Raw genomic sequence first — 24,155 nt, forward strand, 5'->3', positions numbered from 1 at the left:
TCAATTGGTGAGAGATCTGAAGAATGTGGTGGCCAGGGCACCAGTCGAACATTTTCTGTGTCCAGAAAGGCCCGTACAGGACCTGCAACATGAGGTCGTGCATTAGCCTGCTGAAATGTAGGGTTTCGCAGGGATCGAATGAAGGGTAGAGCCACGGTTCGTAACACATCTGAAACGTAATGTCCACTGTTCAAAGGGCCGTCAGTCCGAACAAGAGGTGATGGAGACGTGTAACCAACGGCACCCCATACTATCAAGACAGGTGATACGCCGGGCCGGAGTGGCCGAGCGGTTTTACACGCTTCAGTCCGGAACCGCACGACCGCTACGGTCGCAGGTTCGAATCCTGCCTCGGGCATGGATGTGTGTGCTCTCCTTAGGTTAGTTAGGTTTAGGTAGTTCAAAGTTCTAGGGGACTGACGACCACACAAGTCCCACAGCTCAGACCCATTTGAACCAGGTGATACGCCAGTATGGCGATGACGAATACACGCTTCCAATGTGCGTTCACCGCGATGTTGCCAATCACGGATACGACCATCGTGATGCTGTCAACAGAACCTGGATTCATCCGAAAAAAATGACGTTTTGCCATTCGTGCACCCAGGTTCCTCGTTGACTACACCATCGCAGTCGCTCCTGTGTGTCATGCAGCGTCAAGGGTAACCGTAGCCATGGTCTCCGAGCTGATAGTCCATGCGGCTGCAAACGTCGTCGAACTGTTCGTGCAGATGGTTGTTGTCTTGCAAACGTCACCATCTGTTGGCTCAGGGATCGAGACGTGGCTGCACGATCCGTTACAGCCATGCGGATAAGATACCTGTCATCTCGACTGGTAGTGATACGAGGCCATTCGGATCCAGCACGGCGTTCCGTATTACCCTCCTGAACCCACCGATTCCATATTCTGCTAACAGTCATTGGATATCGACCAACGCGAGCAGCAATGTCGCGATACGATAAACCGCAATCGCGACAGCCTACAATCTGACCTTTATCAAAGTCGGAAACGTGATGGTACGCATTTCTCCTCCTTACACGAGGCATCAGAACAACGTTTCACCAGGCAACGCCGGTCAACTGCTGTTTGTGTATGAGAAATCGGTTGGAAACTCTCCTCATGTTACCACGTTGTAGGTGTCGCCACCGGCGCCAACCTTGTGTGAATGCTCTGAAAAGCTAATCACTTGCATATCACAGCATCTTCTTCCTGTCGGTTAAATTTCGCGTCTGTAGGACGTCATCTTCGTGGTGTAGCAATTTTAATGGCCAGTAGTGTATTACATACCTTATAACTAAGTTACAGTAAATCTAATTTCAGAATATTCTAATGTATTAAAAGCCTTCGAGGTTTATATTAACAACGCTGTAGCTAAGTAGCTTTTGTTTCAAAAGTCGTGTGCAGTCCCAGTCTCTGTAGTGTTGTGCTCTGATTGTCGCGTTGCTGCTACACAATGTGAAAATGGGTGACGTTGCTTCTGGTCCGCAGTGAAACATCCACGTGGAAAACCGTTAAAAAGTGGCAGAAAATTGTTGTTCTTAACGTTTTTCACAGGTTTACCCAAGTAATCGGCTTTCAAGTATCCGAGAACTTGTATTTAATACAGTTATAGCGTTTTTGAATGCGGGATGTGTAGCTGAATCGTAGCGTTGTAGGATCGTAAACTGGTACTGTATATTCCGTGGACCGGTGGTTCAAATCTCGGTTTGGTCTCCTTTCTGGTTCAATTTGAAATACCTTCATATTTTTAATCTAAAATTCATCAAATTTTAGCTAATTAACACAGATCTAACCATTTCATTACAAATGCAGGTCATTTTGTTTCTAATTACATAACGTACGCACAATTCCTGTTTTCATTGCGAATATAAATTCTTAACTATCGACGTTTATAAAGGCTTGTAAATGAAGTTTTTTTTTAATCAGGAAAACGTAACAAATTACATTTTTCCGACAAAAGTGAAAAAATCAAATACTCTTTTATTTTTTATATCACAGATGTGGTGGCACACGAGCCACAGTGATAAGCGTCCAAGGAACATGAAAAACAATTTTCGGAGCATCGAGCACACCATACGAACACTGTATTTTTTACAGTTGACATCGTACCACTGTAATATGAACGCAACAGAACTGATCTAGAGCCAAGAGTCGCGAGAAATGACAAATGTGCTGGAACTCACGCTCGACGCCTTGCCTCGCGTCACTGACGGACACCAGAGAGGTATGGAGTGGTAGGCTGCGTCGAGAGAAGAGGACGAAATGTGGCGCTCGGCTGGCTTCGTAGATTCTCTTGTTGACTGACTCAATATCAAAGTCGCAGACGACAATTTCAGTACTGAAACGTCTTTCTTAGATTCTGATGTGGAAGGAATTCAAAGATTACTAGACGACTGACCGTAACTAACATCAACTATACGGGAAAATCCCTGCAATACGCTTTTGCGTCACACATAGCTCGCTCACAAAAATTACCCAGCGTTTAGGTCACGAATTATCATATTTTTTCTTTTTAATCACAATACTATGTTAGCTAGGAACGAGAGCATGTCATGCTTTCTGTCTGGTCCCCTGCGAAGAGTGCGGCACTGCTAGAGTTTTGCCGAATATCAGTTTACGCTCATTAAAAATTGAATGAAATTCTAAGCTATATTGTTTGTCTGCTCGTCTCCTAAGGTCTTAACTGGAACTGTGACTGCAGGCTAGTGTGACCGGCTGGCTTGTCAGTGCTGTCCGAGTTAAATGAGCCGAAGGTGCTGTTGTCCCGTGTTCTCGCTCAATCGAGGTGCGCGTACGAGAGAGCATAAAACTCATGGTTATTCTCACTGAAGTGTAATATAGACAGCTTGGGCTCCGCTCCACATGAAAGGGAAGCCAATGAGATTCCAGTGAACGCGGAAGAGCACGTAGGTTTATTCTTACGAACACAGTATAGTGAGGCAAGTCGCGCAGAAACTGAACGGCCATAGCTTCTTCACGCCGGCGTCACTGTTGTCCCAGTTGAAACAACCAAACCCCGTGATGTTTGTAGTGTGCCGGGCTTTTCTGACCACTACGTTGCTTGAGAGCTGATTGGCGATCATTGAGTTTGCGTTATTTTCCAGAGTGACGCCTTTAATGCACGAGGTTTAATGTATTAAATTAAATTACATAATTGTGTTTATTTTGTCCTCGTCAGCGAATGAGAGCAAGGGAGACCGGCACCGTACCGCTTTCCTTTTGACGGGTCTGCTGGCCGCAGGTCGCGGAGAGCCGACCAGCTGACGGCTGGCAGCCGGCCCGTGGCGCGAGCCCCCGCCGGACCCGTCTGCGCCGCCGCTCGCGTCTAATCAATGGACGTTGTTAAGGAAACAGAGACACGCACACTGGCTGGCAAAAAAAAAAAAAAAATACACACAGAAGCACAGTGAAGGGAACTTCACGGGTTGAAAGAGTATGCAACATTACGGCACAGATTGCTGTATCGAGCCAGATTTACGAAGAACTCGGCAGTATGAGGCGACCCCCTCTGTGCTGAATGCACGCACTGATTCGGTGGGGACAGGTGTTACAACCGTCGTGAACCGGTCCTCCGTGTCCTGGAACAGAGCTGGTCGAGCTCAGCTCCTGTCGAGGACAGGTCTGGCCGTCTCAGCGTCGACAGAGACACGTGTCGTGGCTGCACGAGCATTGTCCTGTTGAAAAGTAGCAACACGATATTGTCGCACTAGAACTGAAACGTAAGGATGGAGGACATGCGTGATACACAGTTCAAAGTTCCTTCTATCATTCCGAGCCGCGACCCGAAGTCACATCCGATGGTTCCCTACACCGTGACGCCAAGCGCAGCTCCGCTGTGGCTTTTGTAAACACTGAAAGAACAGGACCTCTCCCTAGGAAGCCGACTACTCACCTACGGCGGTCATTCCGGGTAAAGCAGAACCGCGATTCATCGATCAACGTAATATGTACATGTGTTTGGGACTTACGGACCCTCAACGTCGATGTTATGAGCGCCTTTACACATATTAAAGGAAACGGTTGTGGATAAACGTCTAATATTACTGTCATACAGCGAGGAGGTAACTTGTAAAACGACACTCATTCACTCACTCGTACCTCACTCGCGTACATCCACACAGTCACGGGCTTTAATACAACGGCGAAGATTGAAAGGTGTTGTACGTCGGATTAAAACAAAAGTAAAAGCACAGAAGACCTCTCCCCAAAAATTTAGGATACAAGTTGGACACAGCGGAAAACTGTTAGCCACACTCGTTTGAACGTCATTTTCAACCTGACTTGAAACAGATTGCAGATCTGGCGCCAAATCTGCATCTGCCGTCTGGTCTGAAAATAAAACACAGTCGAATAAAATGTGGCGTTCAGAGATCTGCGCGCATAGGGCTGTGGCCCATACGAAGACGAGTAAGGAGAACCTCGTCCCATCGTCGTCGCTGGAAGGAAGTACGCCACGGCCGCGTAGTGGCCTTTACTAGACGCAAGTTACTCTCCGTCACCTCCAGCCACTCGCTCTGCCACCGACGCAAGACTCTGGAACTCGACAGCGTGCAGGAGGACGGCGCACTGAAATAACGGAGAATGACGAGACGCCTCCGCGGCTGCTAGATCCGCCCTTTCGTTTCCCGCAATACCCGTGTGCCCCGGTAGCCAGCAGAAAGACACCTCCTGTCGCTCTGACTGTAGCTGGAGGAGGCCATCCTGGATATTGTAGAGAGTGAAGGCTTTGACAGAATCGGAACAGACAAAAAACTTAGCACTGGAAGAACGTCTCATCTGCTCCATTGCCCGCTATATGGCATATAATTCTGCGTCGAAGACAGTGAAGTCTTGAGGCAGTCGGACAGCTGCACACTTGTGGTGCTCATATAAAATGTCACAAAGTATCGCATTAAAAACCGAAGCACCCGTGCGACCTCTCCTGTACTGCACCAAATTCCTGTACTGCAGTGACCACAGTGGTAGGCGGTTAAAACCCTGGGTTTGAGGATGGGCACGCTCCTCACCGAGTGACTCCCACAGTACAGTGCGACATCATCAGCATGACGAGTACTCGGTTGCCGTCTAAGGCACCCCCCACTCCAAACGCGGCCGGTTGTGCCGTGCTGCTAACGGCAGTCTACGAGTCAGACGGTGACTCCCTAGCCCGGTTGCTGCCAGCCCGCGAGTAACGGCGCGGGATAAGACAGACTGTTATGGGCAGTGTGTTACTAGTTCTCGAATTGCAGGCCCAGATGTGAAGCGGTTCCGATGTGCTCCACTGTGACGGCTGCCGGCACCTCGACACGACGACTTTACCTGCCCTCACACTGGCCTGCAGTTCAGCAGTGGTCGCGGCGCCGTCCCGATGCCCCACAGATTTCGGTATTACACGATCTGAGCAGACGGCCAAAAGGAGACCCACAGGTGAGGGTGCAGCCCGTAGCTGTGTCCGCGACGCCCCTCGTGGTCGCTCACGCGTGACGCCGCTCGCACCCCTTACACACGCTACACACCATGCCTGCAGGCCTGCCAGCGACGCTACACTCGTACAACACCGACGCTCTCTGTTGGCCGCTCTGCCTGCCACAGGTGGTGGCTACCCCAATCACTTACACGCTCGACGATGATGTGCACGTGTACCAGGTTACACTGCCACTCGAGAATGTCTTTTGAGCGCTTCACCCTTTCTTATCAGACAGGGTATTATTGTAATTGTACCAGATGTTGTGAAATTGCAACTGAGTCAGGCCCTGCTTATCTGCAAAACTGTAAAATTGTTTCTGCGAAGATATTAACAGTTGCGACAGTCTTAAGACACATAGGTATCTTATGTGCTGTGTACGATCAACTGTGAAGAATACGATAAAGCTCATTCTCAATAATTTTCTTACTACACATAACACGGTAAGATACGTAAAGGAAAGCTAAAATTATTACTGAAAGAAAGATCATAAGCACATTAATGAATATCTCTGGAGAATGTAGTACAACTAAACTGCCATGTGTAGTGAAACAATTTTGCTACGGTGAAAGTTATTTTAGTCAAAGACAGGAAGTGAATAGGCCAAATTATATGTTCATACGTATTCATTTTCAGGAAAACACAAGCAAAGATTGTAATAAATAATAAGATTTATATAAGTGAAAATTCATTAACGAAACATCGGTTGCCGTGTGTGATCTATGTAGTATCTTTGGAACAGCAAAATCAGAGAATTGCTGTTCGTTTTCATATCTATAGCAAACTAAAACCGACGTAAAGGATATTTTTTCAATTACGAAAAGTTTTCTGCTCCCATTAGCTTTATTCTCCGTAGTCTCAAGAAGAGTGTTCAACAGTTCAGAGGTAGAGTTATGGTGGAAGTGCACAGAGAAAATTGTATAAATAGTGACCACTCAAAGCGACGTAGTCAACGTGCGAGGAGGATCCGTATGCAGTCGCGTGGCACTGTTCCGAAATCTGATAACAGGCTAAAAGCGTGACACACTGTCTGTTGCAAGTTTAAATCCGCGACTTGTCAGGTGCAGAGGGGCGTGACACAGCCGCCAGTCCGCTCCGTCCCTCTCCTCCCGCTACACACACACACACACACACACACACACACACACACACACACACACATATATATATATATATATATATATATATATATATATATATATATATATATATATATCAAGGAAGCCACGGCAGCGATCGGTATTGTCAACAGTTGTGTGCGAGAGCCGTTTGTCGTCAGGTATCAAAACCTGTTTCCTCGCCGCCACTGCTCTCCTTCCAACAGGAAATGCAGACGGCTTTCCGCTATCAAAGCTTCAAATAGCGCTATACACTGCCTGCAACTTGCAACTATTTCTCCTTGGGTTTTCAGGCAACGTCAACAACGAGTGAAAATGACAGTATCGAAAGTATTCTCCCGTATCTCAGTGTTACGGACGGAAAAATAATATGATATGTACAATTTTCATACAACTATACACTCTGAATTAAGCACTTTGTGGGCAGTAGGTACCTAATACGAAGTGGTAATGATGACGTGTTTCGTAACTAATAACCACTGAGTTTCACTAGTTCCGAGTTCTATTTTAAAAGTGATTGTGCTTAGTTTCCTCCGCTATTCCAATATCCAACCGAATTTCACCTGATTGAGGTCGTAGGTTCTTTTTTGGCTGTACTTACGGAGTTCAAGAATTACCTGCGTGTCGGGAATAAATACTCGACGTTTGCAAGAAAAGCCGGAAGTATAAAACTCGTAAGCTGCGTAGCCGTGAAATAAGCGTTTTGAACAGGTCTTGAGCAATGCACTACGTTTGAAAGAAAAATCACCGGCTCCTGTAACTTAATAGCTGCAATATCTTTGACGAGTACGTTTGCCACGTAATTTGCCACACCGCGTGCAGTGCGGGTGGTAACGTGATCAGATACGGTGCGGGGATTTCTCCTTCACCGACGGGGGGAGATTAACGTGTAACACACTGGACAAGCGTCGGGGATAGGCGGCGTTGATATCCACGTACGAGCACGCAGGCTCGTGCTTTCCGTCATCTTGAAAATTCACGACTGAAGTTAATGCCACGACGGACGATTTTCCAACCGTTCCTCGTACAAGCCGAGCCTTTGTTTGCCCCGTCTGTAATGACTCAGACGTCAGTTAGACCGCATCATACTTCAGCCGTCATCATGATAAGCAAGAATTAACAGCAAGCGACGTCACCCAGCGGCCGTCAGACTCGGCTGACAAACCAGCACACATAATTTAAATAAAAGCGTAATGACGCTGTGACACTCTCCCCACTCTTGCTACTGCGTTAAAAAGGTACGTAGCATAATGGTTTTTTGCCTACAGTCCCACATAACAGTATAAGCAAATAAGAGAAAGCAGAAAGGTGGAAGGAGTATATAGACGGTCTATACAAGGACGATGTTCTTGAGGACAATATTATGCAAATGGAAGAGAATGTAGATGAAGACGAAATGGGAGGTATGAGTTTGACAGAGCACTGAAAGACCCAAGTCGAAACATGGCCCCGAGAGTAGACAACATTCCATTAGAAATACTGATAGCCTTGGGAGAGCCAGTCCTCACAAAAGTCTACCACCCAGTGAGCAAGATGTATGAGACAGGCGTCATACCCTCAGACTTCAAGAAGAATATAATAATTCCAATCCCAAAGAAAGTAGGTGTTAACAGATGTGAAAATTACCAAACTATCAGTTTAATAGGCCATGGCTGCAAAATACTAACACCAATTCTTTACAGACGAATGGAAAAACTGGTGGAAGCCGACCTCGCGGAAGAACAGTTTGGATTCCGTAGAAATGTTGGAAAACGTGAGGCAATACTGACCCTACGACTTATCTTAGAAAATAGATTAAGGAAAGGCAAGCCTACGTTTCTAGCATTTGTAGACTTGGAGAAAGCTTTTGACAATGTTGACTGGAATACCCTCTTTCAAATTGTGAAGGTGGCAGGGGTAAAACACAGGGAGGGAAAGGCTATTTACAATTTGTGCAGAAACCAGATGGCAGTTGTAAGAGTCGAGGTACATGAAAGGGAAGCAGTGGTTGGGAAGGGAGTGAGACAGGGTTGTAGCCTATCCCCGATGTTATTCAATCTGTATATTGAGCAAGCAGTGAAGGAAACAAAGGAAAAATTTGGAGTAGGAATTAAAATTCATGGAGAAGAAATAAAAACTTTGTGATTCGCCAATGACATTGTAATTCTGTTAGAGACACCAAAGGACCTGGAAGAGCAGTTGAACGGAATGGACAGTGTATTGAAAGGAGGATATAACATGAACATCAACAAAAGCAAAACGAGGATAAAGAAATGTAGCCGAATTAAGTCGGATGATGCTGCGGGAATTAGATTAGAAAATAAGGCGCTTAAGCTAGTAAATGAGTTTTGCTATTTGGGGAGCAAAAAAACTGATGATGGTCGAAGTAGAGAGGATATAAAATGTAGACTGGCAATGGCAAGAAAAGCGTTTCCAAAGAAGAGAAATTTGTTAACATCGAGTATAGATTTAAGTGTCAGGAAGTCGTTTCTGAATGTATTTGTATGGAGTGTAGGCACGTATGGAAGTGAAATGTGGACGATAAATAGTTTAGACAAGAAGAGAGTAGAAGCTTTTGAATTGTGGTGCTGCAGAAGGATGCTGAAGATTAGATGGGTAGATCACATAACTAATGATTAGGTATTGAATGGAACTGGAGAGAACAGGAGTTTGTGGCACAACTTGAGAAGAAGAAAGGATCGGTTGGTAGGGCATATGCTGAGGCATCAAAGACTCACCAATTTAGTATTGCAGCGCAGCGTGGAGGGTAAAAATCGTAGAGGGAGACCAAGAGATGAATAAACTAAACAGATTCAGAAGGATGTAGGTTGCAGTGGGTACTGGCAGATGAAGAAGCTTGTACAGGATAGAGTGGCATGGAGAGCTGCATCAATCCAGTCTCTGGACTGAAGACCACGACAACAACAACAACAACTGTATAAAATAAATAAAACACGTATTTGTAAATCTGTCGGCTTCATTTACCCGTTGATTCAGAGAAATATGGAGTCTCTCTTCATTTCTTGCAAATGCACATAGGACATAATATCGGAGAAATCATACCAAGCAAGTGAAAGTAATTAAAAAAAGTTTCTTTTCCACGTTCCTACAAACAGATCGCTGTATGCATAGTAAAATTGTGTTAACGAAGATCTGTTTTAATAGTCACAATGTCTTCTTTTTGCATTTTATTTAAAAACTGGTGAAAAGAGATAAATCTTACTATTGGTCTGGATTTAAAAAGATTATTTTGGATTTGTATTTTGTGAAGATTCACTTAACTACGAAACTTTTATTACTATTATTATTATTGTCATTCTTACTATTGTTACTACCATCTACAATGTAAATAGCTTCAACTATCCAGTCGTTTCACGTACGGAGCTTCTTAGTAAGTTTTCTCCGTATTTCATGGAATTCGTAGAGTGTCTAATCTTTCCAGCGAGTCTCTTGTTGACGTAAAGAAGAAACGTAAGGTAAAAAACAGGAGAAACCAATATTATGTTCTGTATTTAAAAATGCGGTACGAGACAAGGATCGCAAGACTGTCACCTTGTTTTAACGCCGCTTAAAAGCGGAAATGAAATTACAGTACCAGGAATGATATGAAATTAAGGAAATATTACTTATTGTGCTATACTAGGCAGGACGTAGGGTTAAGTTTGAAGGTGGTTTGGGGTAGGCAGGGAGCTATATTTGTCAGGCAGACCTGCACCAACTCCGGCAGCTGAGGATCCTCTGACGTGGCCGGCTGGCCGTCGGCTTCAGTCGAGCACGAGTTGTAGGTGGGTGGGAGGTCTGGAGGGAGGAGCAGTCGCACGGGCCGGCCGGGATGGCCGAGCGGTTCTAGGCGCTTCAGTCTGGAACCGCGCGACCGCTACGGTCGGAGGTTCGAATGCTGGCTCGGGCATGGGTGTGTGTGATGTCCTTAGGTTGGTTAGGTTTAAGTAGTTCTAACTTCTAGGGGACTGATGACCTGAGACGTTAAGTCGCATAGCGCTCAGAGCCATTTGAACCATCTGAGCAGTCGCACGCCGCCTGCAGCGGAGGCAGGCCAGTGCCGAGCGGCACCGGGGTGTGGCGGTTGCGCGGGCAAGGCGGCTGCGGGGCCGCGTGCTCGGTGGACAGTGTCGGAGCACACGAGGTGACGAGCGGGCGCCGTCTGGCGGCGTTCCTCCTCCGCGAAGCCTCCGTCGTCAGGCAGCACGCTGAGCGGGCACTCTACATCCACATCTACATCTACATCTACACAGGTACTCAGCACTCCACCGTACGGGGCGTGGTGGACGGTACACCGAACCACTACTACTCATTTCCTTTCCTGTTACACTCGCAAATAGGACGAGGCAAAAGACTGTCTATACTCTTTCATATGTCCCATAATTTCTCTTATTTTATCTTCCTGGTCCTTGCGCGAAAATTCAAATGTCGGCCCTCTTCAATTTTCTTAGTACTGTTCCTCGAAAATGTTGCCTTCCCTCCAGGTATTCCCATTTGAATTCCCGAAGCATTTCCGAAACATTTGCCTGCTGTTCGAACCGACAAGTAACAAATGTAGCAGCCCGCCTTTGAATTGATTGGATGTCTTCCTTTAATCCGACCTGATACGGATTCCAAACACTCCAACAGTACTCAACAACAGGTCTCACTAAGGTGCTATATGCAGTCTGCTTTACAGATGAACCAGACTTTCCTACAATTCTCCCAACAATCTCAAGTCGACCATTCGCGTTTCCTAATAGAATCGTCTTATGTTCGTTCCATTTCATATCTCTTTGCAACGTTACGCCAAGATATTTAAACGATGTGACTGTGTTAAGCGGGACGCTACTGACGCTGTATCTCAACACTACGGGTTTCTTTTTCCCTATTCATCCGCATCAACTTAGGCTTTTCTACATTTAGAGCTAACTGCCATTTATCACAACAATTATAAATTTTATCCAAGTCATCTCACAGCCTCCTACATTCGTTCAACTTCGACACCTTACCGTACACCACAGCATCGTCAGCAGACAACGGGAGGTTGCCGGCCATCCTTTCCGCCAAATCATTTATGTGTACACAGCATAGTAGCGGTCCTGTCACACTTCCCTGGGGCACTCTTTTCGATACCCTCGTCTCTGATGCGCACTCGCCGTCGAGCACAACGTACTCTGCTCCATAACTTAACAAGTCTTCGAGTCACTCACGTATCTCGAAATCTGTTCAGGTACGCTCGTACCTACGTTAACAACCAGCAGCGGGGCACCGTGTCAAATGCTTTCCGGAAATCTAGAAATACGGAATCTGCCCCTTGCCCTTCACGCATTGTTTGCAGGACGTCATGTGAGAAGACGGTAAGCTGAGTTTAGCACGAGCGATGCTTTCTAAGACGCACTTCTCGGTCTCGAGAAAATTTACTATATTCGAACTTAGAATATGTTCGAGGATTCTGGAACAAACCGACGTTAGGGACGTCGGTCAGTAATTTTGTGGGTCCGTTATACAGTGGAGTCACCTGCGCTTTTTTCTGGTCACTTGGGACTTTGTGCTGGGCGAGAGATTCGTGATAGATGAGAGCTAGGAAAGGGGCGAATGCCGTAGAGCACCCTTTACGAAACTCAACTGGGGCGACGCCGCGGTGTCCGCTGTTGCCGGTGGGCGGCCGGTTCTGCCGCGACACCGGCGATCCGCATGCTGGGGACCGTGCCGACACACACCGGCGGCCGCAGTGCCCTACTTGCCTCAGAGAGCCTCTGCAGGGAGAGAGTGGTCAACCGGACGGCACGGCGGCCATTTTTCTGCCTAACTGCGGGCGTGACTTTTGACTGGCCAGTAGTGGAGTACACACTCACCGAATCAAAAGCACAAGACAATATACAGAAATCATTCGTTAAATGCCTTTCTTTACAGCTATAATACACTCATAGTAGCCTACTACGTACAGCACAGGAAAATTTGATACAGTGGCTGTAAAAATTATTCGTTACTTGCATTTATCTCCTTTAAAGTTTGTTTACTAGATATATTGAAATGAAAGTAACGTAAAAGAAATACTGTATAGCACTTGTTTTGTAGCAGAAGTGCATAACACTAAAGATTTAACGTACCTGTATTACGGCAGATGAATGAAAGTCGTAAGCAATTGTTTACTTGTGACATGCAAAAAGTGTGAGATGTATTAGTACTTCTTGTCACGTCTTCAAATTTTTTGCATGTCACAAGTAAACAACTGCTTACGACTTTCTTTCATACATACACTGAATACCTCTCGTAGATAACAAACGGAAAAGATTACAAAAATCAGGTAATGTTAATTGTAGCTACTGTAATAACGAACAAATATAACAAGAAAACTACCGTATCCCTTCTACCGCACAGTAAGTAGGCCTATTAAAAACTGAGTTTCAAGAGTACCTACAGTTATTTACTACGAATAATGTTTCAGCAACCACGACAACTGCGCGCTTACAACTTGCCTGCGTCAACAGTCAGGCAATGACACTGAAACCAAAATAATGCCCAGTGCTCTGATTTGGAACGAAATAGAGTTTGACGCTATAAAGTCGAATGAGCAAGGCACAACAATTACAGGAACTTTCCGTTTCCAGCAAGGACTGTCAGATACTGGCTTCAGAAAAGCTTGTTATGCTACCAGTATGCACGAACTGTTAAAGAAATAACAGCTTAAAAAACGATATACAACTAAATCGAACATGCATGCACAACGTATAACAAGCCTCTCAATAATTCAAATACCTTTTAATCGTTTCCAAAAGTGCTCTGAACTTCAATTCAACTCAAAAGTACGGCGAACATAGGAGATACGTTTGGCAGAAAAATGGCGCCAAAGCTAATCAACCAATCACGGGCAACTTCACGTATGGCCACTCTCTGTATACAGGCCCTCTAACTTGCCTACGCCGTGCCTCGGCGCACCTGATGTCGCTGCACGATCCCGTACGGCCGGGCGCACAACACGTACGTCTCTCTGGCGCTAGTCGTGTGGCGTCTCTGTGATTCTGCATGCCAGTCAGTACGACCGTCCAGATTGAGTCCATATCTGCATGACAGTCGTGAGACCCCACTCAACGCGACCAGCAGTGTCTTGTAACGATGAACTGCATTCTGGATAGGCCGAGATCGTGCAGCAGTAAATGCTGGTAGACGTCTCTCGTATGATCGCCTCGACTTCACTTACTTGCACATCAAAGAGCGTAGTACATTTCACGTTAATCGGAGAAGTTTTCTGCATGCCGACTGCGTGGTAGTCCAGCAGACTACTAATATCGAATATTATAACGTACCTTGAAGAATGAAAGCGTCACATGGAATAACTTCCTGAACGTGGAATGAAGTCGAAGAATTTATAACTGAGAGAACCCAGTAAGATGTTATAGCGGTCAGAGGAATATTCGATAAAAACGCAAGTATCTTTGTGTGTGCGCAAAGCAATGAGCACGTGACACCTGACAGAAATATACGAAAAGCGGTAATTTTTGATTACCCATTAATGAGACTGTTGTTCACAGGAAATTAATATAACTGCGGAATTATAAGGAAATGCAAAACGACTTACACTGTATCTCTACCTCGTGCACTGCAATAGTACCCTTCTGGAATGTCACTAAATCAAAATAATGACACAAAGAACGCATAGCACCCGAGAGTATCAGTTTACAGAATTTCTCAGAAATTGAGTGCATGATGTCAACGACATACAGAACCATACGAAATGGAAATTCACTAGTGGGATAGTACAGTAAGTAAGTGCATAGCATCTTATAAGACAACCTCATAATATTACTGTATAATTGAGATGCCCGCTGGAAGAAAGGTTGTTCTTGCAACACCCTTTTGTTAGAAACCCAGTGCACAAAGCAGCCTTGTTGTAGCTCTTCGTTCGAACACTGGAGCGTGACAGTTGGCTGCTATTGTTGCCAGCCTCCGTCACGCCTTGTGGGCGGCGCTGGAGAGCCCGTCTCTGCACACAGCCCCCTTCGCCCGCCTCCCCCGTTCTTGGCGCCATCTGCGTGGCCTGCCCGCGGGTTGCCGGCAAAGCGCGGCTGCTCTCAGCCGCTGGACACGCCCACCGCGTAAATAATTCAGCCGCGAAAATTGCGCGACTCGAGCGCTTGGCGTAGGAGGCCCAGAGGAAAGGAAGGCTTCACCACAACAGGGGCTCCACAGCACTACCGTCTCGTCGTATAGAACACGCTGCCAGCTTTATGCAAAAAGCACTGGCAATCTAAAATGTCTACGGTTGCGGATAATCTATACAGTCGAAACTGGCTTATCTGTCTTCAACAAGGTGACGCAGAGCAGCGGGAAAATGTGACGCAATTGGAAGAAAAAAATGAAGGTTATAAAAGTACAGTGGCCAGGCAGAACATTATGACCCCTTACCTAATACGTGGTGAAATGCCCTGTTTAGCCTGCAGGACAGGACAGATAGAATAAATTCTGGAAAGGGGCCAAAATAAGGGGCTGTCAGTTACCCTCGAACATACAACTTTATTATTTGATCAAATATTACAAGAGCCCAAAAAAATTTTTTAAGCACACAGCCTTAATCTTTGGGACTTAATGACCGGCTGAAAGCCACTTTAATTTGAAAACGGCTGAAGGCCAATAACTTAAAACGCAAGCATAATTAGAAATTTAAAACGGAAGCCTTATCTTAAAAGAGTTCTTTAGTTAGGCTGAAGTAAACAAGTTAAATTCAAATCGACTGCAGACCGAACACTTAAAACTCCAAAACATTAATTATTTTAAATACCAGGGTCCTTTCGTGAAACAGTTCTTTAATTTAGGCTGAAGGCCTTAAGAAGAAATAACTGAAACTCAAATCGGCTGAAAGCCGAAGACTTAAAAATTCAATAGGTTGAAGTAAACAAGTTAAATTTAAATCGGCTCAAGGCCGAGGACTCAAAAATTAAAATAAAATTAAAATGCCAAAGGGCTTACGTGAAACAGTACTTAAAACTGGGCTGAAGGCCTAAAGAGTAAAACAACTCTAATTTAAAACACAAAACCGGCTAGAAGCCACGCAAGTACCAACAACAAGAACAAATTAAAAAAAAAAATAAAGCAGTTCACAGAAGGGCATCCAGATGTCCGAGTGTCGGCCTGTAATTCAAACACTAACGCTGACTTAGGTGAGACAGGCAGTCCATTCACGATCCGACCACAACCCAACCGACCGGCAGTCAGCGGACCCACCGACCAGATACCTTCCACTTCAGCCGACCAGGGCACAGCAGGGAGTTCAACGGAACAACGTAGAAGTTATCGGCGCCCACAACCAGTCATACACGAAGCTGCCAAACTACACACCGTGCTGGACAGCAACAACACGATGAGGAAACTACACTGCCTGAAATTTACGTCAACGCCCAGGGCAGCTAACCGGAACTTTAACGGCCACAGGGCAGAAGATTCCGTTGGTGCACTTCAATTCAAATAAACAAATGCAGTGAAACTCCACCGGAGAGCGGCTAGAATTTTCCAACTATAAAACGACGTTGTTGCCCTTGGGAATATCCCAACAGCCGACAACGAACTCCAAATGACACAATGTCAACAGTCTTGACTTGCTGGTAGATTAAATCAAAACTCAACTTTCGTGTCCAGGGTCGGTGAGCCACGGACCTCGTAGCAATGGGAACAGCGCCACACGCTCCGGCACCGCGTAGAGAGCGCCAGCGGGCCCCGGCCAAACTACGCCCCGCCGAGAATTCCTCACTGCTCCACGCCAACCGACCGACTCCTCAGAGCCAGTACGCCGACAACATTTAAAATAACTTGTCCATCAAAATGACGCAAACTACACACAGTTTCACGAGCACTTGCACGAAGGACCAGACAGTGCTAACGGCAGCCACTGTACAATAACAGGGACGAATCACGAGTCGGCACACACAGCCAACCCACAAGCGATCGCCGGCCAAATACACTTCTCCGGCAAGACGACCGACCGACAACCAACCAACCAAGGTGGTCCGCAGTCAAGTGATATGTATCTACATCTACATCTACATTGATACTCCGCAAGCCACCCAACGGTGTGTGGCGGAGGGTACTTTACGTGCCACTGTCATTACCTCCCTTTCCTGTTCCAGTCGCGTATGGTTCGCGGGAAGAACGACTGTCTGAAAGCCTCCGTGCGTGCTCTAATCTCTCTAATTTTACATTCGTGATCTCCTCGGGAAGTATAAGTAGGGGGAAGCAATATATTCGATACCTCATCCAGAAACGCACCCTCTCGATACCTGGCGAGCAAGCTACACCGCGATGCAGAGCGCCTCTCTTGCAGAGTCTGCCACTTGAGTTTATTAATTGGATCTTCTCTATCTCCTCCGTCAACCCGACCTGGTACGGATCCCACACTGATGAGCAATACTCAAGTATAGGTCGAACGAGTGTTTTGTAAGCCACCTCCTTTGTTGATGGACTACATTTTCTAAGCACTCTCCCAATGAATCTCAACCTGGTACCCGCCTTACCAACAATTAATTTTATATGATCATTCCACTTCAAATCGTTCCGTACGCATACTCCCAGATATTTTACAGAAGTAACTGCTACCAGTGTTTGTTCCGCTATCATATAATCATACAATAAAGGATCCTTCTTTCTATGTATTCGCAATACATTACATTTGTCTATGTTAAGGGTCAGTTGCCACTCCCTGCACCAAGTGCCTATCCGCTGCAGATCTTCCAGTATTTCGCTACAATTTTCTAATGCAGCAACTTCTCTGTATACTACAGCATCATCCGCGAAAAGCCGCATGGAACTTCCGACACTATCTACTAAGTCATTTATAAATATTGTGAAAAGCAATGGTCCCATAACACTCCCCTGTGGCACGCCAGAGGTTACTTTAACGTCTGTAGACGTCTCTCCATTGCTAACAACATGCTGTGTTCTGTTTGCTAAAAACTCTTCAATCCAGCCACACAGCTGGTCTGATATTCCGTAGGCTCTTACTTTGTTTATCAGGCGACAGTGCGGAACTGTATCGAACGCCTTCCGGAAGTCAAGAAAAATAGCATCTACCTGGGAGCCTGTATCTAATATTTTCTGGGTCTCATGAACAAATAAGGCGAGTTGGGTCTCACACGATCGCTGTTTCCGGAATCCATGTTGATTCCTACATAGTAGATTCTGGGTTTCCAGAAATGACATGATACGCGAGCAAAAAACATGTTCTAAAATTCTACAAGAGATCGACGTAAGAGATATAGGTCTATAGTTTTGCGCATCTTCTCGACGACCCTTCTTGAAGACTGGGACTATCTGTGCTCTTTTCCAATCATTTGGAACCCTCCGTTCCTCTAGAGACTTGCGGTACACGGCTGTTAGAAGGGGGGCAAGTTCTTTCGCGTACTCTGTGTAGAATCGAATTGGTATCCCGTCAGGTCCAGTGGACTTTCCTCTATTGAGTGATTCCAGTTGCTTTTCTATTCCTTGGACACTTATTTCGATGTCAGCCATTTTTTCGTTTGTGCGAGGATTTAGAGAAGGAACTGCAGTGCGGTCTTCCTCTGTGAAACAGCTTTGGAAAAAGGTGTTTAGTATTTCAGCTTTACGCGTGTCATCCTCTGTTTCAATGCCATCATCATCCCGTAGTGTCTGGATATGCTGTTTCGAGCCACTTACTGATTTAACGTAAGACCAGAACTTCCTAGGATTTTCTGTCAAGAATTTTACTTTCGAATTCAATGAACGCATCACGCATAGCCCTCCTTACACTAACTTTGACATCGTTTAGCTTCTGTTTGTCTGAGAGGTTTTGGCTGCGTTTAAACTTGGAGTGGAGCTCTCTTTGCTTTCGCAGTAGTTTCCTAACTTTGTTGTTGTACCACGGTGGGTTTTTCCCGTCCCTCACAGTTTTACTCGGCACGTACCTGTCTAAAACGCATTTTACGATTGCCTTGAACTTTTTCCATAAACACTCAACATTGTCAGTGTCGGAACAGAAATTTTCGTTTTGATCTGTTAGGTAGTCTGAAATCTGCCTTCTATTACTCTTGCTAAACAGATAAATCTTCCTCCCTTTTTTTATATTCCTATTAACTTCCATATTCAGGGATGCTGCAACGGCCTTATGATCACTGATTCCCTGTTCTGTACATACAGATTCGAAAAGTTCGGGTCTGTTTGTTATCAGTAGGTCCAATATGTTATCTCCACTAGTCGGTTCTCTGTTTAATTGCTCGAGGTAATTTTCGGATAGTGCACTCAGTATAATGTCACTCGAAGCTCTGTCCCTACCACCCGTCCTAAACATCTGAGTGTCCCAGTCTATATCTGGTAAATTGAAATCTCCACCTAAGACTATAACATGCTGAGAAAATTTATGTGAAATGTATTCCAAATTTTCTCTCAGTTGTTCTGCCACTAATGCTGCTGAGTCGGGAGGTCGGTAAAAGGAGCCAATTATTAACCTAGTTCGGTTGTTTAGTGTAACCTCCACCCATAATAATTCACAGGAACTATCCACTTCTACTTCACTACAGGATAAACTACTACTAACAGCGATGAACACTCCACCACCGGTTGCATGCAATCTATCCTTTCTAAACACCGTCTGTACCTTTGTAAAAATTTCGGCAGAATTTATCTCTGGCTTAAGCCAGCTTTCTGTACCTATAACGATTTCAGCTTCGGTGCTTTCTATCAGCGCTTGAAGTTCCGGTACTTTACCAACGCAGCTTCGACAGTTGACAATTACAATGCCGATTGCTGCTTGGTCCCCGCATGTCCTGACTTTGCCCCGCACCCGTTGAGGCTGTTGCCCTTTCTGTACTTGCCCAAGGCCATCTAACCTAAAAAACCGCCCAGCCCACGCCACACAACCCCTGCTACCCGTGTAGCCGCTTGTTGCGTGTAGTGGACTCCTGACCTATCCAGCGGAACCCGAAACCCCACCACCCTATGGCGCAAGTCGAGGAATCTGCAGCCCACACGGTCGCAGAACCGTCTCAGCCTCTGATTCAGACCCTCCACTCGGCTCTGTACCAAAGGTCCGCAGTCAGTCCTGTCGACGATGCTGCAGATGGTGAGCTCTGCTTTCATCCCGCTAGCGAGACTGGCAGTCTTCACCAAATCAGATAGCCGCCGGAAGCCAGAGAGGATTTCCTCCGATCCATAGCGACACACATCATTGGTGCCGACATGAGCGACCACCTGCAGATGGGTGCACCCTGTACCCTTCATGGCATCCGGAAGGACCCTTTCCACATCTGGAATGACTCCCCCCGGTATGCACACGGAGTGCACATCGGCAACCGTCGGGCGAGTCATGGCTGTCCGGACCTCACTGTAGCCGCGCCGCGACTGAACTTCTTCCGCGTCCTAAGTCAAATACTGCCAGGTCCGAACTGCACTGCTAGCACCTCCCAACTCACCGCCAGATCCGAACTTACTCCGAACACACGACAACTGGAGAGCGTTGCCACTCATCTGCACACACAAGTTACGTAATCCTATAATTTCCGGGGAGGGGAGCGACGAGATCTGAAGCCACATTGAACTACATCCCAGAAGTGTTCGACTGGGTTCAAATCTGGCGAGTTGGGGGGGGGGGGGGCAGCACATCATTTGGAACTCGAAACACGCCACCACACTCCTGGCTTTCCGGCAAGACGCATTATCTTGCTGAAAAATGCAACTGCCATTATCGCCATGAAGGGGGTGTACGTGGTGTGCAGCCAGTTTGCGATGCTCCCTGGCCGCCTCGGTGCCGCGGCACGAGCTCCACTGGACCCACGGACGCCGACCTGAATGCTCCCCAAGAGTGTAATGGAGCCGCCGCCAGCTCGTCTCCGTCCCGCAAGAGAAGTACCAAGCAGCTGTCTTCCTGGAAGACGAGGGACCGCGCCCCCCTATCGGCACGATGAAGAACGTATCGGAATTCATCAGACCGTGCAACGCTCAGCCACTACGTCAATGTTCAGCGCCGACTGTCACGTGGCCATTGCAGTCGTAGTTGCCAACGTCGTGGTGTCGACATTGGTACATGCAAGGGTCGTCGGCTGCGAATTCCCATCGTTAGTGTACTCTGCCCAGCATTAAAATCTAATGTTAGTTGCGCCACAGTCCTGTCTTTCCAACCTATCCAGCTTACGAACTCCGAGATCTGTAACGAGGGGCGACCACGCAACTCCACGACGTCTGGACGTGGTTTCAACTCGGTTTCGCCACCTGTTGAAGGCACTCACCGCAGCACTCCTCGAACACCCGACAAGTCGTGCAGTTTCCGAAATGCCCGTGCCGAGCCTCTGGACCATCAGAGTCTGCCCCGAGTCAGCCTCAGACAGATTGCGCCCCTTTGCCACTTTATACACAGACAGCACTCTAACTGACACTGCACGAAGCATGCGCGTGTCTGACTAGCAGTCATTCCTCGTCAGGTGACGCTGCTGCCGCCTGGGCGGGCTTATATCGATAGTAGGAGGCTGGTGATGTATATGGCAATGCACACTTTCTCGGCGAACTTCACCGAGAAGTCTTCCCGGATCGACAATCACGTTGCCGTAACGTTTCGACGACTTCCGTAATCGCGATCTTCAAGTTCTTGTCTAGTTCGTTTCTTTATAGCCGCTGGGCAGCAGACTGGTCAGTCGACGAAGGAAGGGGTATCCCTACCGCGTGCCACCGGAAGGGAATTAGCTGCCGGCGGGTAGGACCCTCTGGCGGACTGCTGGAAGGGGGTAGGGAGGGGGGGGGGGGGCTGCAGGAGAGGGGACCGACGTCGAATCCCGGTGCTGCTAGTCTTTCATATCAGATCGTTCCTGATGATTTTTGCTAACGCCACATCCCGTGCGGGAACCAATGTGCTACGTGACAACATCGTCGCGTACTCTCATTTGCACTACCTCTTTGTTAACCAGATGTCAGATGCAAAAGCCTTATTTCAGTTTCAAAATACGCTATAGAGGAATGAAAATTGCAGTAACCGTCATTTAAGAAAAATTGCATCACTTAAAACCTGCCCACTTTGCCTGACGCATTCAGTCGTCGTCACTGAAAGCTGTGGATATTACGGCGCAATTTTCACCTGAGATATTGGGGATTTTCTTTTCAATCTGTGCCTTGACCTGATCCGGGATTGTCGGTGTAGTTCAGTATGCGACACTGTCCTTATGTCCCCATAAAAGAAAGCCACAGACGGAGAGATTTTCAGTATCGGTATTCTGCGCTATTACGTGATCCCAAAGCAATGTTTTACCACTGCCTTATTAACGTCCTCACAGTGGCGGTATCAGAAATTATTTCCTCGAAATTATTTTGCAGCAATTTCAAGGCTTTTGTAGCAATTTCACGGCTTTTTACATGTAAGAGATACCTGCCGTATCTGAAACTATTTTGCAGGTAATGGACGGAAATACGGAAACACCAAAAACACAACACTTTACCTCGCATAATACGCTGTAGGAAAACCACTGGCAATAGAAACACAACGGATAAGTGAGGACCCTGTATGGATTTCAAGGGAATCTCATACCATTCTTCCTGGAAAATAGGGGCAAATTAAGACGACGATGATGGAGACGAACAGTGATTACGCACCTTGTCTCGCAGGTACACCACAGAGGCTCAATAATAACATCTGATAGCTGTGATGGCCAGGGCAGATGCGACAATTCGCGTTCACAAAACCAGTCCCGCATGATGCGGGCTGTGTGAACAGGGTCCCTGTTCTTTGAAGAAAGTCACCACTCGGGAACAGGCATTGTATCGCTGGAGGAACGTAATCAACCAAAATGGTCAAATGATCCTTGGCAGTAACGTGACCTTGCACAACACCACGGGGACCACTGAATACCACGATATGGCTGCCCAGATCGGCACCGAATACCCGCCTTGTATCACTCTTGGGGTACAAACTCGGCCAGAAAGTCGAAACAGTGCGAAACGAGACTCGTCCGACCGAATGACTTTCTCCCATTAATCCCTAGTCCAGGTTTTATGGCCTCGGCCCCACGTTTTACTGTTGCCCACGTTTGCATTACTGGTGCACTTCTAGGTCGCCCTGCATTTCCCGGCTGATGGAGCTTCCTCCTTGTTCATGAGGGTAAGCCGACGCGGCATTCAGCTCCGCAGTGACTTTTGCAGCTGTCGCTCTCTGGTTTTTCGTCACAGCCCTCTCCAGTGACCGTCACTCGACACACACTGTCGTCCGCGTTCTGACTTCTCGGATGACGTTTCTCCGGTTGCTTCTTGGAATACAGAATACTGTGAAGACTGAGACTGCCTCGGTTACGGATGCACCCTCCATATGAACACGAACAATCTGCACACGTTGTTATTCAGTTTCCTCCGACACAATGCACTCGCGACTACACACAACACTGTCGTGACATTTGCGGCGTGTTCAGGACACTGCACAGCTGCCATTACTGGTCAGATACAACAGCGCAATCTGCACACTTCGTCAACATCTGAATTTATATTCAAGCGTACATTTCTCACAGTTTTTCGATATATTTGTGCAACCTCTATAGCAGTGCATTTTTTTTAGAAAGGAACAAGAATCAACTGCCTATAGACTCACAAAAGGAAGCACCCCACTGGTCAGTGGCATTCTTAGCTGCTCCATCGTTATTCAACTCACTAGAGACACTGTCTGTTGGCACCTCTACATCTTACAGCGAATATTACCGGTGTATAACCAAGCACGGGTGGTGCAGAGAAGCAGAAAAATTTCGAGTTGATGTTGGCAACTGTGGTGTCACCGCCAGACACCACACTTGCTAGGTGGTAGCCTATAAATCGGCCGCGGTCCGGTAGTATACGTCGGACCCGCGTGTCGCCACTATCAGTGATTGCAGGCCGAGCGCCGCCACACGGCAGGTCTAGAGAGACGTCCTAGCACTCGCCCCAGTTGTACAGCCGACTCTGCTAGCGATGGTTCACTGACAAATTACGCTCTCATTTGCCGAGACGATAGTTAGCATAGCCTTCAGTTACGTCATTTGCTACGACCTAGCAAGGCGCCATTATCATTTGCTATTAATCTTGTGATGCATGTACCGTCAGACCGATGTTCACCGATTACGGATTAAGGTTAAGTATTCCAGAAGCTACGTACTATTTTTGCTAGCGACCTTGTCATTTTCCTAACCTCACGCCAGCCTGCGTGAGCTTAACGCGTGCCTTTCCGTTTCACCTCATAGTGACTTGGCTGTCTTGCCAAGTCACGACAAATGACGACGAAGATTTCGCGTTCGTAACTCTACTTTCTGATTTACTTGTGTCATGGCTTCGCCACAATCTCCAGATGTACTGTCCGAATTTTATCGCTTACAGAATCAGCAGACGCAGGCCTTGCTGGATGCCCTTGGACAGCTCGTCCAGGGTCAACGTGCAATGCAACACGATGCGGCGGCCGCCGCTCCACTGCTACGGCAGCCACAACACGCTGTTGCACCACCTTTTCGTCCTTTTGATGCTGCACTGGAAAGCTGGACGGAGTGGTCACTTCAATCTGGATTCTATCTCGCCGCCTACAGAATTCAAGGTAACGAGCGGCAGCCTTTCTCATTATCGTGCGTCGGCGTGTCCACGTACCGTGTGATAGTCAAATTGTTTCCCCGACGCGACGTAGCAACTCTGTCCTACG

General features: G+C 46.9%; 1 protein-coding gene across 5 annotated transcripts in view; it reads right to left on the reverse strand.

Moving 5' to 3' along the window:
- Positions 1–24,155, reverse strand: part of LOC124613920 (neurexin-1) — a 2,081,056-nt gene that overhangs the window by 1,063,039 nt on the left and 993,862 nt on the right. The window lies entirely within an intron of this gene.

The sequence above is a fragment of the Schistocerca americana genome, chromosome 4, assembly GCF_021461395.2.
Source record: "Schistocerca americana isolate TAMUIC-IGC-003095 chromosome 4, iqSchAmer2.1, whole genome shotgun sequence".
Lineage (NCBI taxonomy): Eukaryota > Metazoa > Arthropoda > Insecta > Orthoptera > Acrididae > Schistocerca > Schistocerca americana.